This window comes from Coenobita brevimanus, chromosome 70 (genome assembly GCF_032717465.1).
Source record: "Coenobita brevimanus isolate Jiangsu-jjx chromosome 70, ASM3271746v2, whole genome shotgun sequence".
Lineage (NCBI taxonomy): Eukaryota > Metazoa > Arthropoda > Malacostraca > Decapoda > Coenobitidae > Coenobita > Coenobita brevimanus.
In genome coordinates this window covers 1,310,119-1,328,739 of record NC_137023.1, presented here as the reverse complement: position 1 = coordinate 1,328,739, position 18,621 = coordinate 1,310,119, and the positions used below count along the sequence as shown (strand labels likewise).

Below are 18,621 nucleotides of genomic sequence, written 5' to 3'. Positions count from 1 at the left end.
AGCAGCAGTAGTAGTAGTAGCAGAAGGGAGGCTTTATTTGCATACACGATGAAGTACGCGACCTCACTGCGAAAATGCTACGGGAAATATGCCATGATGTCACCCTAGAGCCAGCTCTGCTACCCCTAGACGGCGAGCACTTCATCAACAGAACAGCAAATGCAATAAATGATGCCAGAGTGGACGTCAGTGCTCGAGGTTTCTGGACACGTGAGCAGAGGACTTTCTTCGACATTAGGATATTTGATCCTATGGCAGCATGTCATAGCTAACTGTCTCTCGAAGCTGCACACAAAAGGAATGAACAAGAGAAAATACAGAAACTATCAAGAAACGATCCTTCGTGTGGACCACGGTAGATTCACTGCCCTCGTGTTCACAGCATCAGGTGGCATGGGTGTAGAGGCGGTGAAATTCTACTCCAGACTGGTAGAGGTTCGTTCTGAGAAGCGTCAACCCCTGAGTTCTGTTACGGCCTGGATGAGATGTCCACTGTCATTCTCCCTCGTGAGGTCTCACTCTTATGCCTCCACACGTGCCCTCGAACATGTGTTGACAACATAACTGGCAACATGTTTGGATACATGTGTGCAGCAGTACTTGGACAGACGTATGCAAACATGTTACAGTGCAGCTTCGAGCTTACTGGCAGCAGAGGTGATGAAATAAGTGTGTCCATTGGAGGCAGCTGAGACTTCATCATGTTGTTGCCAACATGGTCTGGACGTCGCTGCTTCCAACATGTTTGCAGCTTGTTCTTTATTATGTTGTTTACATGCCTAAATGGCTCGCTTGGTAAGCTGCTGTACTCACGCGGTTGCAAGCGCTGGTTCGAATCCTCGCAATATTTAATTTATTTTGCCAACGGCCATACCACGTTGAGTACACCGCTTCCTGTCCGATCAGCGAAGTTAAGCAACGTTGGGTCTGGTCAGTACTTGGATGGGTGACCGCCTGGGAACACCAGATGCTGTTGGCATCCCTACGTGTCAAGTGGGGTTGGTGGAGGATTAGTGCCCCTCCCTGTAAAACAATTAACTCTAAGCCCTTGACCACCCCGTCTGGGATACATGGCGTCTGGCAATGAATGAATGAATGAACATGTTGCCAGCACTTGTTCTGACACACGTGTGGACGCGCACTATGGGGCACAAGATCATCAGCCTTCAGGCCTGTCGTTCTGGCGGGTATGAATTACGAAGCTACTGTGGTCGAGAGTCGCATAGACCAGCGACTCCAGTACATTGTCTTTATTAACACTTTAATGTTAATGAATAAAAATCAAGTAATAAAAGTAGCAGTAGATGGTTGGTAACCACAGCCCTTGGCGTGCTTGGGGCCAACGGATTGTAATATGAGGGTTACTGTTTACCTTCACATTATAATTCCAAATGGTGAACTGTATTAGCAGGGTTAGTTTTGATCTTCACAACATAATTCCCAATGAATTAAGGTGATTGAAAAAAAAAACAGTAGTAGTAGTTATAGTAGCAGTAGTAGCAGTAGCAGTAGTAATAATAGTAACAGTAGTACAGACGCTGAAGAGCAGGGCAGCAACTTACTTTGTCACTGATTACGAGTATGTACTCGTATGAATATAATGGTTTGAACTGTAAGTGACAAAGACGTTGTGTACGAGTATTCTTGGATATAGAGATAGATAGACAGATAGATATATATACACTTGTGGTTACATATTGGGTGTTACAGGCTTCAGTAGACATGCATGGTTGGATGGCCGCCCATAACCGGGCCAGGGCAATCACCTCAGCCACACCACACCACTGCCTCTGGTTCCCCTGTCAGTGCCTTTGATGCCAGCACCAATATGGGCGGCAGTAACATCAAACACCCACCACGGCAGGCCGGTGTATGCCGTTTAGACATGTTTGCCGACCCGATGCCCACACTGGAGACATATGGCTGCTGAGGAGAGCTGGCCCTGTCTTCTCTAGCTGGCCTGGTCCTCATCTCGACACCGACATGATCTTTGAGTATTACAGCTCATTCTCAAGATAAATCCTCTCGAACGCCGCCCTTCTCTAGTATTGGTCATCAGTTCTTTATATCTGCACACTTATGAGCTGGTTTCTGCCCACCTTTTATTCCCACCAGCGGCTCGAGAGTAGACCTGTTGCCTAGAGGTATAGAGGTGATCCGAAGCTAGGGAGGGACGCCTTAAAGTGGTGGCACTGATATAACCATGCGATTCCATTGACATACAAACGTCCCTCAACTACTTCCCGCTCCCCCAAAATGAGGCTGGTGGACTGCAGATGGTCAGTTTAAGCCTGCAATCCACTGAGTTCACGTTTCTAAAGAACCTACGGCTTCATCAACAACAGCAACAAGAACAACTACTACTACTACTACTACCAATAATAATAATAATAATAATAATAATAATAATGTTACTCGCACAGTGTTGAAAAGCTTCATATCACCAACAGCAAGTCTTCTTTCTGTGTAAAACCCTGACAGTGACTTCCTTCCAACTGGGGATAATGGAAGTGATTGAGCATAAACCCTGGCCCAATGTAGTACTGAACGTCTTATTCTACCTCCTCACGTCTACCTTCCGTTCCTTCGCGTACCTTCCCACCTACCTTCCCGCACCTGCCTCTTCACCCCTTATCCCTACTCATACCTACCTCATCACTCCACTATCCCTACCCTCTTCCCTGCACTCTCTCAACCCCACTTCACCATCAACTTCACCACTCAGCAACCAATCCATCCACCTTGCAACCAGTCACTGTTAAACCCTGGAATCCTATACGGGATCTTTATATCATTCATGCTTTTCTGGGTGATTTTACAAGACGAAGGAAAGATATTTGTCAGGGAGTTATTTTAGGCTATAATCTAACTCCTCGAGGTCAAAGGATATCCCAAGCTGAATAAAACTAACTGAAAATGACAAGAATAAGACAAGAAACACTTTACTGGACTTTAGGGGCTGACTTTACGTGTTGCACAGGTGGGGTGAGAAAGAGAATCCCACCTGAGTTGCACCTGCCTTTCACTCCGTCAAATCTAGACTCACACATTCGTACGATCAATTCCCCGTCATAACTAAGATATATTTTTACAGAAAGAGCTAGAGAGAGGACGATTTGGACCCCCTTTTTCCTGATCTTTCCGCAAAAAAAAGGTAAAGCCCGCAGTTATTTCCGTCTCGTAACTAAGATTTATTTCTGAAGTTAGGATAGGAGACAGGGAGATATGACAGCCTCCTTCTCCTTCCTGCAAATTAAACCTGAGTTACGACTATTCCCTGATAGTACCCTCCAGAGATGATAAAAACCATCCTTCTTCTACAGAATACATAAACGAGACTTAGGCAGCAGGAGTAATAGCTCTCGATGACGTGAGGGCGATATTCAGTAAGTTCCAATCTCTAACCAGAACATGATCGGTAAGTCGTCGTTAAGGCCAGATCCGCAGTAGCACTTCTGGGTGAACAGGGGATAAGAAGGGAAGCAAACTTTGTCCCACAGCCTGACCGGTCGGAAAATGAAAATCGTGTCCATCCGTTTCTGAGCTGAATGTACAGTCGAGATTAAAAGTCTTGTTGCCCTTCTTGCTTCTCTCCACGGGTTTTGAAGATCTATATGGTGAATCAGCCGCAGCCAACACTGATTCCTTTCTTTGGCCATACATCAGTGTCATCAGTGTCTGTTGTTGCGGATTCGCCACGCATAGTTTCAGGGTCCGTGGAGAGAAATGCATGAGAGGGGACAGTACTTTTGGTGCTGGCTCTACTAACCCAACCCATGTATCACCGGCTCCTCTGTCCTTCCCCTTCACCCTCCTCTGTCCTTCCCCCCTCTTCCTCACTCCTCCTCCCCCTCTCCCACACCCACACACACACACACCCACACACACACACACACACACACACACACACACACACACACACACACACACACACACATACACACACACACACATGACGAAATACATAGTTCACGCATGTTGACCAAGTTCGAGCAGATTCCGAAGCACCGGAGCTCATCTCGAGACAAAGATTCGTCGGCGTGAGACCAAAGGGAAACAAGAAAGCATTGAAACCCTTGAAAACACATCTGGTTAGAGAACACTTTGTACTTTGTTATTCAGTGTAGAACATAACATTTAGGGATATGGTTGTGGACAATGAAAAGAGAAGCGGGAGGGGAGTGTTGGTGGGACCTGAAGGAGATGGCAAGAGACAAATATTGGTGGAGGGAGTTCATCGAGGCCCTATGCATCCCGTGGGGTGCCACAGGAAATGAATGATTGATTGACTGATAGATTGATTGATTGATTGATATGGTTTTTAATACACGGCCTCGTACCTTCTGCCACTGTTATGATGATTAAAATATTGATCATCTGTCTTTTGTTCAGCATTGTGTATGGATGTGAGCACTTTTGAGGGAGGGAGGCAGTGTGTGTGTGTGTGTGTGTGTGTGTGTGTGTGTGTGTGTGTGTGTGTGTGTGTGTGTGTGTGTGTGTGTTTCTCTAGTTACCTGGCTGTATCTACCCAATTAACAGAACACAGGATATGAGGCAGGTCTGTGTTGTCCCGTCTCGATATCTACATTTATCCAGTCTATTCTGAGAGAGAGAGAGAGAGAGAGAGAGAGAGAGAGATTTTAAAAGCAGTACGAATTACCTTTTATTGTTCAGTGTAATCAAGAGAGGCTTTCCCATAACCAATAAAAAATAGCATCATAAACCTTTCAACGTAATGAATACCATTTTTTTATTAATTCCGACACGCCACCTGAAATTATTAACTCAGAGAACTCATGTTTTAAAAAGCTCTACCGATAATTACACGATGACGCCTCTGTCCATCGCCATAAATACAAGTCCCGAGAACAAGTGTAAGGGTAACAGCTCTTGTCGACACTGGATTACTGTATATTGCTGGAAGACCGATAAAAAAAAGAGATTATTGCTTTTATAAATCTACGTGACGCTTTTTCAGTTTATACCTTTCTATTTTTTATTTAGTTCAGGACAACATTTTATTTCATCAGTTCAGGAAAAGGTTTTACTGAGGATATATTTACCATTCCCCCTCCGGGTCAAGAAATTTGTCCAGAGATTAATAAAATTGCCAGGAGATTGGAAGAATCAATAAAGTCTCTGGATTCAGTGTCTTAATCTATCACAGTAAGTCTTTAAAAAAAACTGCTAATATTACGCCATCCTTCCACGGCTAGACAATCATCTACTTATGAGTAGGAAAAGTGATATTGTTCATTGAAATGCTGAGCTCATGTTGGGTTTTATACTTCCTGGAATGTAGGATGCAGCAGTACAGATTTCTGGAGCTGGTGGATACTAACAAGGCATATGAGTCTGATGGGGTCCCTCCTGTTGTCCTCATGAGCTGTGCTTCTGTGCTTACACCCAGCCTAGGTAAACTTTTTCGCCTTTGCCTATCGACTTGTACCTTTACTTCTTGCTGGAAGTTTGCTCTCAATCAGCATGTCTTATAGAAAAGCGACCATTCCCAGCCTTTAGCTATCGCCCAATTGCTTTAACATCCTGTAATTCTAATTTTTTTTTTTTATCTGTTCATAACAAAAAAAAAAAAAATAATAAAACCTTTCCTATCATAATCTTCTTTCCGATCAGTATAGGTTCCTCCAGGGACGCTTCACTGGCGATCTTCTCACCTACCTTTCAGACTCCTGGTCATCCTCCTTTCGGGACTTGACGAAAGTTTTGCCATTGCACTTGACATCTCAAAGGCTTTCGATCGAGTCTGGCATAAATCTTTAATTTCCAAACTGCCCTCTTACATTTTCTGTCCTTCTGTCTGTGCCTTCATCCCTAACGTCCTTTCTGGTCGTTCTATAGATGCTGTTGTAGACGGCCACCGTTTTTCTGCTAGAGATATCAGTAGTGGTGTATCTCTGGGTTCTGTTCTATCACCAACTCTTCCTTCTATTCATCAGTGACATGCAAAGCTGTATATCTAACACAGTCCACGCATACCCTGATGACTCCATTCGCTTCTAGCAGTGTCCATTGCTGCAGTTACTTCAACAAACAATGACTGAGGCTATGGAACACTTAATATCTGTTTTGACTCATATCTCTAATTGAGGGAAAAGTAATCGTGTTGATTTTAATGCTTCAAAAACTCAGTTCTTACATTTTTCGACACATAAAATCTTTCACGGGAGAATCCATTAATTTTTAACAATATCCAACTCAATATTGCATCATCTTTGAATATGCCTCAGGTTTCATTCTCTCGGGATTTATCTTTTAAAGATCATATTACCCCTCTTGTAAAATTTGTTTCCAAGATATTAGGTGTGCTAAGCTGGCCCAGTGCCTTTTTTACGTTTCCACAGTTGTTGGCTTTACACACGGGTTTTAGTCACCCCTGTGTATAGTACATCTTTCATGTGTTGGGAGGCTCCCCAAATACAGCTTTTCTCAACAAGGTGGAATCAAAGGCTTTTCGTCTCATTAACTCTCCTATTGGCACCCTTCAAATTCTCTCTCTTCACCGCATTGTTGCATCTTTATCCCTTTTCTATCGCCGCTTCAATGGTCACTGCTCCTCTGAACTGTTTGCATCCCTCCACCACTACTGCGGGTGCGTAGCACCCGTCTAGCAGCAAACTCTCATCCCTTTTTCCGTCCAACTCTCTAATGTGCAAGAGTTAACCTTTACTCTCAGTCCTTCATATATGTAACAAGTCAACTCTGAAACTGCCTTCCTCTGTCTGTGTTTGTACTGCCAATGACCTCCAGTCTTTTAAACGCAGTGTGTCCAGGCATCGCTAAATAAACGGATCTTGAATCTGGCTCTCCGTTATTTTGTTTTATTTTTTCTCAGAAAGAACATTCTTGCTTGCTTCCTGCATTTTGTTCCTTCGTCCTTGTATTGAAAAAGAGGCCTTTGGTTCCTTCTTCCTTGCATTAAAAAAAAATCACACGTTATATGACGCTACGCAGGAAATGTTAGAATAGAGAACCGAATGACTGCAGATGAGGATTCCATGTAAAAGGACCTGCATTATTCAGCTTTGACCACCACATACAGAGGGTTTTAAAAAATAATCAGCAAAATTATGGTTTGATGAGAGAAATAGAGAAGAGTACCCAGCATCCCAAAGTAAATATGATCTTCTGAAGGCAGTTAAATACAGAGTGACTTGGAGGCGTTTTGTCTGCGGCCACCCTTTGCGAGATTAGGGCGTCGGGCTATAGATAGATAGATAGTTAAATACAGTTCTCATACCACACTCCTAGTCACTAAAGATTTGAAAAGTTAGACATACAATAAGTGTTTTTTGTATTCAGAATTTACTTCAAACAATTATAGAAAACGACATCATTTCCTCCAGTAGTTTATCAAAGAATACTATGCAGATTACGGTACTTTAATGGTATATTGTGCACGGACGAAGCATCTGAACAAGGACAAGTACGAGTATATTCAGAGCCCATATCGTGCCAACATGAGAAAAAGTCGTAGGCAGACAGATCACTGAAAATTCAAGACTGCTACTTTTGAGACATTTCTGCTACTTTCTGGACGGATTTCTGCGACAACAAGCGCCCGAAAGCCCGACAACGCTGATACTGTAAAGGATCTCTATGCAGACTGTTTCAGGGTTTTATGAGTGGTGTGACAGTGAGGTGTGAATGGAGATGAATATCGTGGCAAGGTGATGCTACATGAGAAAGGTGGTAACTCAGAGTGTGATGCCGTGGAGAATGAAGCAAGATACAGTCCTTGCTGATAGAAAGGCTTACATACTTTGGTGCAGAAGCGAGAGAAAAATATGAAAAATGAATGAAGAGTAGAGTTGGTCAAGGAAGAAGGGTGGAAAATACAACGAGTGCCTTATTGTTTTAATTTTTGTTTCAGGCTCATCTAGACGTGGACCCACTAGACTACAGGATACCAGCCACTTCAGCCGGGCGCTCCCAGATATCTTTTGCTAAGGTTCCATTGAAGGATCGACTGTTTTGTGAAAGCGAGCTCCACGAGATGAATAAGGGTTCTCTGGTGCCAGTGGCTGAATTACAGTGAGGTCATAGAACTGTTGGTGAGTAATATTTCCACTGGTACTGAAGCAGAGAAGAATTAGCCTCTCTGAGAAGGGCAGTTCCTGTGGGATGAACGATTGATTGAGGTTTTTAAAGGATGTTGTCTTGCTGGTGCGTAGATACGGAATGAGGGTGGAGAACAGAGTCTACAGGAGAACTGAATATAAGTGTAATATTGTTCACAGTAACTTATGTGTGTTATATGCTGAACATAAAGATTGACAAAATGCAGAGTACGAACGTAGACTGACTGGAGGGCAAGAGAGAGAGCATGTTTAGCCTGTATGGTCATGTACAGAGAGGCTATGTAGAGGGTCGTAAAATAGCTTTTGCAAGTGAGGTTGAAAGTGGGTGGCGACAAGGAACGCTGGGAGGTATGTCTGTCCAACTACAGTATTTGTCTGTCTGTACCTCAACACATTAACCCTTTCTTGTGGTCTCCAGACGATTTCTTCAGCTTTGAGATACTTTTCGAACTAGAGACGTAAAATATAACTTTCATTTACCTCTTTTTTTAATTAGATGCCTCCCCAAATCTGAATTTTATTGTCCATATGTAGCAAGAGTAAAATGATAAAATGTCTTGCCTAACTAAACGAGTGAATTTCGGAGGGGGTGACCAAAAATAATCGCCTCCATGTCACCCTGTCCTTCACCATCAAGCTGCTCTACCTCCAGGTCACATTCAGTCCTCCTCGTCACCCACCTCATCCTACCTCCTCCTCCACGTCTCCCACTTATCTCTCTTTCACTCTCCTAGTCAATGTCTCACTCTCCCCTCTCTCCACATGACCATACCATCTCTAGGCACTTCTATGAGGCTGAAAGTACGTGTGAAGAAACGACGAAAGTTGAACAGAGAACAGAGCTGACAATGAATGAAAGGGAATGCAGAATTAAGCATGCCTTCAGGGGCGCATGCCAGAGTTTGCATTCCTTTTACCTTGTTAGTCGACGTAATTAGTTTCCCCGACAGGTGTTTGTGAAGAGCAGGTGTTAAAAAAATGCACGAATCACTTTTGCTTAGGATGAAGGAAGCAAGATATAGAAGGCTTGGTTAATTGTTACTTGTGTGAGCCATTTTAACGTACACTGTATTGGTGTTTGCTATACTCCTTTCACCTTATCTTGGCCCAGATTTTCGTCCTCTGCAGATAATTTCACGTAGCTCTTTGGCAGAATGAGACAGTACTTTGGCTCTACATCCTTGCCAAAGCACTTCTTCATGACTAGGATTGTATTCTAGTGTTACTCTCCTGCTAAAACTCAATATCCAAGATGGAGGGATGGTAAATTTAGGCAAACAGAGTGAAAAGAGTAGAGTCTGTGATTTTCTCTTCCTTGTTTCATGACCCTACCCTCACCGATGTTCAGTGAAAAATAGGGATATGATGATGATGATGATGATGATGATGATGAATGACAATGATGATAATGATGATGATAACTGACAATGATGATGATGATGCTGAATGACAACGATGGGTGATGACTGGTGGCTGATGACTGATGATGATGATGATGATGAAGATGATGGCAGGAAAAAATAATGCTACAATCTACACAAAACGGAGTAAAAAAAAAAACTGATGGAAAAATGTAGTCCCCTCCTCCCCCCCTCAAAAAAAAATATATATATCCTAGTAAGTGATAAAGATCCCAGAATATTAAAATAAAGTATTGTCCGGAAAGAAGTATATTTTTCTTTTCCTTCCTCCTTCCCTAGCCTCGAGCCTCGACTCTCCCCCACACCCTCCTCCTCCGACCAAGTTGAAGCCGATTATTAAAGGTTTTGTACTGTTATTTCTCTGGATAAGTCTCCGTAATATCATATCGCTGGCATTCTTATCTTTGCTGGCTAATCGTGCGCTAGAGACTAAGAATAAGTTGTTCTGTTGATTTCGTGTTTCCATTCAGTACTCCTCATGCTGTAATTTCATTCTTTCCTGCACTGCCCATATGTTTAGAATGATTTTTACGTTTGCCTTATATCTAACACACACACACACACACACACACACACACACACACACACAAGGGGGATCATCAACACAGCTACATCATGAATTCAAACACACTCTCACACTCTCTCTCTCTCTCTCTCTCTCTCTCTCTCTCTCTCTCTCTCTCTCTCACACACACACACACACACACACACACACACACACACACACACACACTTTGATTTTCTACTGATATCTCGGAAAGCGTCATATATCTCCTCGAAAAATCAGCTTCTCATAGGCTGATTGCGAGGAACTGACTAAATGTGTGTGTGTGTGTGTGTGTGTGTGTGTGTGTGTGTGTGTGTGTGTGTGTGTGTGTGTGTGTGTGTATAGGAAGGGAGGGAATTAAAATACATTGCATCTCTTCAGTCCTGGCCTCTCACTGACTCCCCACGGTCGCTCTCTCCTCGCTGCAATGCTTCATCACTATCCCTTTACCCTCACCACTCCACTGGCTACTTCTCTTCTTAACTCTCCCTCTAGATGACCCGTAAAGGTGGGCATGCAGCACCCACTTGTAAACAAACACAAACCCCTTTTCTCTCAAGCTTCTGAATCCAATAGTTTACCTGTATTCGTTAGGCCTTTTTACACACAAATGGTCAGATTTTTTTTTTTATGCTAGGAACAAGGAACCAAAAGCCAGGAGCCCGCAAACTGTTCCCTCCAAGAAAAAAACAAAAACAATACAACAGAGAGCCAAATTCAAGATCCGTTCATTTCGAGATGCCTGGACACACTGCATTTGAAAGACTGGAGATCATAGGAAGCAGGAAATACAGACAGAGGGAGACAGTTCCAGAGCTGACCTGTTGCATAAATGAAGGACTGGGAGTAACGGTTAACTCTTGCATTAGAGAGTTGGACAGAAAAGGGATGAGAGTTTGTTGCTAGACGGGTAGAGGTGGAGGGATGCAAGCAGACAGTTCAGAGCAGTGACCATTGAAGTAGCGACAGAAAAGAGACGCAGCAGACTTCCTCCTCTTTTCACTGCCCACAACCTCATGCCTTTCAGATTTTGGTAATGCTTTCTTTTGGATGATTTTGGCTTACTGTAACCCTTGAACCATTCTTGTGTTTACGTACGATCCAAGACACAACTATCTTCCCAGTTCCGTCCAAAGAAATTTTACAGCTGGCGAAATACAGTGGCATCCCTAGCTCCTCTAGTGTGTGTTTCAAGTGGCTCGATTTTTCCGCTATTTATTTGTCAGACATGAAGGCGATTTGTTTGTGGCCACCCCTTACAGGATTAAGGCGTCTGGCAGTAGTTAGATAGATAGACTTTTGGAAGATGGATGTGTCTCAAACTGTACAGAGAAGTCTACCGTAGCCAATAGTGATTTTCCTAGGGTAGCCATTCTTCCATTTCTGTCTTATCTATTACTCTAACCAGCCTAACGTAACAAATTAATTAAATGACTAGGAGAAACACATTGAGGTGGTTTGGCCATGTAGAGAGGATGGAGAGTGAGAGACTGACGAGGAGAGTGAGTGTGAGTGAGGTGGAATGGGGGAGAGGGAAGAGGAGGCCAAGGATGAGATGGAGGGATGGAGTGGAGAGGTATATGAGAGAAAGGGGAGGGTGAGCTGGGAGCAGGGCAATGAAATGGTGGAGGACAGGGCGACATGGAGGCGATTTGCTTGTGGCCACCCCTTACGGAATTAAGGCGTCTGGCAATAGATAGATAGATAGACAGACTAGACATTAACCTAACCTCAGAGAATAAACCTCACCTAATCTAGAGTTTATTAGATAAGAAAGAGTCCAAAATGGTACACAGAACGGAAATAAGCCTCCGAGTCGCCTAGCCTTTGTGCTCCTGGCCTTTGGTTCCTTCTTCCTTGCAAAAAAAAAAAGATAGCTGAAAATTACTATTATTTCTGATAACACTATGTACTACAGTGTTACATAATCTCCTGAAGGAATTACTATTATGATCACTTAGTCTGAGTATTTGAAGACACTCAGTTCCTCCTCTCAATATTCAGCCGTACCTCACTTTTTTTTTTTTTAAGCGAGGAAGAAGGAACCAAAGGCCACGAGCCCGCAATTATTGTTCCTTCCAAGAGAAAAACAAAATACAAGAGAGAGCCAAATTCAAGATCCGATCATTTCACTCGACAGTAGTGCGGGAGAACAGACCTAGATGACGAGATTCGGATCAGAGAGCAATGCACTGTCTGTCCTTTCATGTCTAAGCAGGCATGATACAGGTTTACGATGAGGGTTCTGGGCTGGCGCTGTGTACTATTACCTGCGTTTAGGGGAATACGATATATGAAACTGTTACCTCACAACCTTCTAGATATACTGTATGTCAGGGCTAGTAAACTACATTTTTACCTCAGTCCAGAAATGATATCCTTTAACCCTTGACTGACCTATGATGATCCAAATGTCTTCTATTTTGGAAAGTAGGCTCATATTGATCGTCTTTTTATATTACAAGCACAATTTACAGGTAGAGAATTTATTTTTATATATTTTTGAGACGTTTTCAAATTGGGAACGTTGTCATATCATATTTCAAATGTTACCCCCAAAGGAATATCGAATCAGTCTTCGTCCTATTTCAATTTATTTGCATACGCAGGGTTGGAACGGATCTATGCCGTCGTGAAAAGAGACTAAATATTTTAACAACAAATAACTCAAGAACGAAAATACCTAGAATGGTAAAAAATGGTGAAAAGTAAAAAAGCAATTGAGGTATTAGGGCTGATAAAATATAATTATTTAAATATACATGATTAAGTAAACACCAATGAAAGTATTTTTGCACGCAGGGTAAAAAAGCATCAATAAACAGATTTTGTATTAGTATTTATTTTAATGTCCTCAAAATGGGATCGTTGGCGTTTAAAAAGTTAACTATTTAATCTAGTAATAAAACAAGATAATCAGTAATTCATGAGAGAATCACCTGAGCATCCTTGGTTAAAGCGAGAATGGACGAGAATTACAACCTGCCATAAGAGGGTTTTGGCCATGTGAAGAGGATGGAGAGTGAGAGACTGACGAGGAGAGTGTATGTGAGTGAGGTGGAGGGGGAGAGAGGGAGGGGGAGGCAAGGATGAGATGGAGGGATGGAGCGGAGAGGTATATGAGAGAGGGGCAGTGAAATGGCGGGGGACAGGGAGACATGGAGGCGATTTGTTTATGGCCACCCCGTATGGGATTAAGGCGTCTGGCAATAGATAGACAGAACATAAGAGGGTCAACCTAATTATTCGTGACAAAGTGTATACGAGACAGAAAAGGCATCAACGTGCTGAATAGATAAATGCCATGTTCTCCTCTCAGTCTCTTGTTGAAGTGATGCCAGATTATAATATCCATTTTCAAGGACGTGCATGAGTTTTAATAGGCCTGATGTTTCTAAACTGTGGATGGAGTCTATTACGAGTTGATGATTACTGATTATTCCTCATCATAATTATCCCTCTCATCATGTCTCCTATGAGGGCATGAAGAGTCTAAAGCTAAGAGCACGAATGCATGAAAAGTAAGAGAGCTTCCAACACAGTACCAGTGAAATGCCACACACACTTAATGGCTCAACTTCTAAACCCTCGAAATTACCAGCCCCACATCAAGCACAAATCATGCACATACTTTTGTTAGCGCCTATAGGTTCCTATGACTGAGTTCAGCTTAATTTCTCTGATCTTGGTTGGAATAGAAGAGTGAAGCCCAGACCAGTAGAGAAATAATGGTACTAATACTAACAAATTGTTCATGTACTCACTCTCAGCCTAATAAAGTCCTCCATAGGTAACTGGAATGGAATGCTAAAGTTACCCCGACCATGAAGCGTGTAATCTGCTACCCCAGCGTTCGTGAAATCGAGGCCATTCGTGTTGATGCTCAGCTGTGGTTGGTGGAAACGTTGGGTGGGAAAGGGACACAGGCTAGATCTTGTATCCTTCATTTTATACAACGTTTAGGGCTACACAAAACTCATCCCCAAAACTCTCTGCGGTTCTGGATAACCCGAACGTTAGAGAAAAGAATTTAAGCTCCATCTAGTCTCTCTTTCCCTCCCAACATTTCCACAAGAGGCCATTCAGTTGACAGCTAGGTATAGAAAGGGATGCAGCCTTTGTCATGTGCATCACTAGACATCCTTCTCTCATCCATTTCTTTCCTTCGTCATTTCCTACCTCAGCGATTGTACTTTCCTTTCCTTTACCCTCACGTCCTGTACTCATCCATCTTCAGTGCTTTCCACGCCTCCACCAATTATCAACTTAAGTACATAGACCCTTCCCACAGCCTTGTTCACAGTCGTTCCCTCTACAACACCAAACGAGTACTAACATCTCACTTAGAACTTTACGCATTTTTTAACAGACCCATATCCAAACTTTTACTCCACTTGCAAAACATAGTCCATATCAAAAGTTTCACATCCATTGGTTAATATGGAGGCTAACACACCTTCCTGCAGTCCTCTTTCGACCTCACTCTAGTCCTTTGTTCAACCTCTTCAAATTGACCTACTTTCTTCATTTTCTTCCTACGTCATTATAGAGGCTGTTATTTAGCTCACCTGAGATCTTTTTATGGTGAAATGGTTAATGAAGGCAATGTCCAGCCCCTCAGGTAAAAAAAATCACTCTAAATTAGGAAAAAGGTGACAGAGTAGGTTGGCCACTTCCTCAGCCTCAAAAAGGAGGACACTTAGTGCATTTTACTAAACCCAACTTGAAAACCATAACTTAAATAAATCTGTTGCTTGACTCTGCTTCTTGCCAGGGAAATCTTCAAGAAAATAACCTCTATAAGTGTCTGTCCCTACTCAGCAACGATTCCTCTTCTCACGACACACCACCACCCTCATCCCTTACCTACCCTTGCACCTTTATCTCCTCCTAGGTCTCCCTCCCTTCCCAGGCACCTCACTCTCACTCACCTAGTCAAGTCACTCCTTTGCAGCTGTTGGGATCATTATGAATTTAATTAACTGGCTTCAGGATGTGAGTTTCAAATAACATCTCGTATTAAAAAAAATAATAATTTCTTCTTTGACCTAAAAAAAAAAGGCAAACGCTCACACACTGATATTGAAGTTCAGATTAATTTTCTTCACTGATTAAATTGCAATGGAGTTGATCCCAAACCTACAACACCAAACCTGCCACACCACACCTGCCACACCACACCTGCCACACCAAGCCTGCCACACCAATCCTCCAACACCAAACCTGCAACACCAAACCTGCCACACCAAGCCTGCCACACCAAACCTGCCACACCAAACCTGCCACACCAAACCTGCCACACCAAACCTGCCACACCAATCCTCCAACACCAAACCTGCCACACCAAACCTGCCACACCAAACCTGCCACACCAAACCTGCCACACCAAACCTGCCACACCAAACCTGCCACACCAAACCTGCAACACCAAACCTGCAACACCAAACCTGCAACACCAAACCTGCAACACCAAACCTGCCACACCAAGCCTGCCACACCAATCCTCCAACACCAAACCTGCAACACCAAACCTGCCACACCAAGCCTGCCACACCAATCCTCCAACACCAAACCTGCAACACCAAACCTGCAACACCAAGCCTGCAACACCAAGCCTGCCACACCAAGCCTGCCACACCAAGCCTGCCACACCACACCTCCCACACCAGACCTCCCACACCACACCTCCCACACCACACCTCCCACACCACACCTCCCACACCACACCTCCCACACCACACCTCCCACACCAAACTTCCCACACCAAACTTCCCACACCAAACCTGCAACACTACAGCCTACATGGAAGCCTAATTTCAATACTTCAGCCTTTGTTTTGTTTTTTTTATCACGTTTGCCTCAGTGTAAATTTATCAAACCAATAAACTGTTTTTTTTTTCTTTTGTACTTATGACTGATCCAATAACACGAAAGCTGAAATATGTTGGTATCTGTACATAGGAAGAGGGAGGGGAAGACCGGGGATGAGGTGGAGGGATGGAGTTGAGAGGTATATGAAGGAGGGGGGAGTGAGTTGGGGGGAGGACAGTCAGATGGTGGGTGACAGAGCGACTTGGAGGCGTTTCGTCCGCGGCCTCCCTTTGCGGAATTAGGGCGTCGGACTATAGATAGATAGATAGATAGATCTGTATATTGCCTGATCAAGACACTAAAATGATGGTCAGGAAGGGTCTGGTCGTGGCTGCAGCGGACCGAAGGGAAGGACTAAGGGGACTGTGCCTGATCTTAAGCTTAGGCACAGTCCCCTTTAAACTGAGGCAATGTCCCCATAAATTCAGGCACAGTCCCCTCAAATTCAGGCACAGTCCCCTCAAATTCAGGCACAGTCCCCTTAAATTCAGGCACAGTCTCCTCAGGCACACTCCTTAAATTCAGGCACAGTCCCCTTAAATTCAGGCACAGTCCCCTTAAATTCAGGCACAGTCCCCTTAACTACAGGCAGTCCCCTTAAATTCAGGCACTGACCCCTTAAATTCAGGCACGGTCCCCCTTAAATTCAGGCACGGTCCCCTTAAATTCAGGCACGGTCCCCATAAATTCAGGCACAGTCCCCTTAAATTCAGGCACAGTCCCCTTAAATTCAGGCACAGTCCCCTTAAATTCAGGCACAGTCCCCTTAAATTCAGGCACAGTCACCATGAATTCAGGCACTGTTCCCTTAAATTCAGGCACGGTCCCCTTAAACGTCTGACCACACTAACTGGGATGGTAAGGAATATAATGTAAAATCCACCTTTGGGCTTATGGTCTTCATGTCCAGGCCATTATGGTGTCACCCACGCTACTTCCATTATACATTATATATATTTCTCCAGAGAGGCCGAGTAATTTTGACAATGTACTTCAAACTAAAAAAAAATGCAGATTATAATTAGAGGATGGGGCAAACAGCATGGCAGAACGTTAACAAAATAAAACAGCAGAGAATTCACAAATAAACTTATGACTGTGTACTGTACATGTGGAGTTTTATTATGTCCGGCCATGTAGCTCAGACAATATTACCAAGATAAACATGATCCATATCTACAAAATGAAAATAGGTAGGTAGGTAGGTAGGTAGAGATGGATAAATAGACAGACAGATAGATACATAGATAGATAGACAGATAGATGATATGGAAGAATGATGATGTGTTAGGGAGGAATGGAGAAATGAATTCCCCGAGCTAGGCAACTAAGGCCATATAGCCCCGCTGGGTTACAGGAGGGCGCTACCCCTCCCGGCAACGGTAGCCCGGGCGAGGCTCGAACTTGCGACATCCCGATCACAAGCTCAGCGCGCTACCACTGTGCTACCGCGCCCCCATATGTGTTAGGGAGGACATCATAAATCACAGGGCATCGTGAACTGTGGTACTGCATGAATAAAGTATGACTGATTTTACCTAATATAAGGAGGAATTACAGTAAGCAGCAGACATAGTGAATGATAATATGTTAACGAATAAATTAAGAGTTTCTAATTGACAAAGAAGGCGTATAAGTGTGTATGTAAGGCGAACTGAAATATATATCTGCTTGCTTTGATATCTGGAGTGTGAGTAACGCAGCTGGTATGGTAACGTGTCTGGAAGTCTCAGCGCGTTGGGAGTCGTTCATATCGCGGTGCCAGGCTTCGAGACACCAGTCGGCTGCTCACTGTCTCGCTGCTTGGTTTCGAAAAGAATATTTACCTACTGTCTTCATTAATTCTTTAGCAAACAGTACACTAAATATTATAAATCTATTATATCTATAGGAAACAATAAGAAAATGATGTATTCTACTTCATATATTGAAACATTAATTACTACGTTAATATATACAAACATACTTACTACCTTAATTTGTAATCAGTCCAATAGATGTCGCTTTTATCGTACTTAAACCAACTTGTTTTTACCTAGATTCCGATCAGTTTTAAGTAAATTATAATAATCTCTCACAAAACTTCATTGCTAAAGATTTCTGTCGAATGTATATAATTTTCTCTCCTTACAGTGCATTCAGTAAAACGTCATTCTTATTACCTATATTACTGAAGAAAATACAAACTTAACATTAGAGGTACCTTCTAGCTGGGAAGACATTTTCAGTCACTCGTTATCCTGACATTGAAGTAATAACAATACTGGTATCATCCTACTGAGCATCCACATAACGTGCGAAGAAATATGCTCTGACACTGTTTATAGAGTTTCAAAGCAAAAGTAATTACGATATCTGTATTAACAAAGATTCGGTATACACTGCTTTCAATTTACTTTAAGATTTAATTTCACTTTTATTATAGATTTCTATATCGTGTACTGAAGGTTCTCTGCTTTAATACAGCTTAACAGAATACACGTTGTAAATGGTCAAAGAATATGCACTGTTCTTTTTTTATTCCAGACCACACTCCCACCACATGCAGCTAAGCTAAAAACTACTCCCATTCTATGCGTTGATATTTTTCTTAAACAGAAGCGGGTCGTTCCCAGGAGGGTACAGCAGGAATGCGACTTCATCTCTTATGCATGTGTTGAGAGCCAGCCACCGGATAGGGTTT

The 18,621-nt window shown here is 43.0% G+C and overlaps 1 non-coding gene across 1 annotated transcript; it reads left to right on the top strand.

Moving 5' to 3' along the window:
- The first annotated feature begins 860 nt into the window (after positions 1 to 860).
- LOC145406529 (5S ribosomal RNA) lies at positions 861 to 979 on the top strand. The gene has a single exon (XR_013898552.1). It is a non-coding gene; the product is annotated as a 5S ribosomal RNA (ribosomal RNA).
- The last annotated feature ends 17,642 nt before the right edge of the window (positions 980 to 18,621 follow it).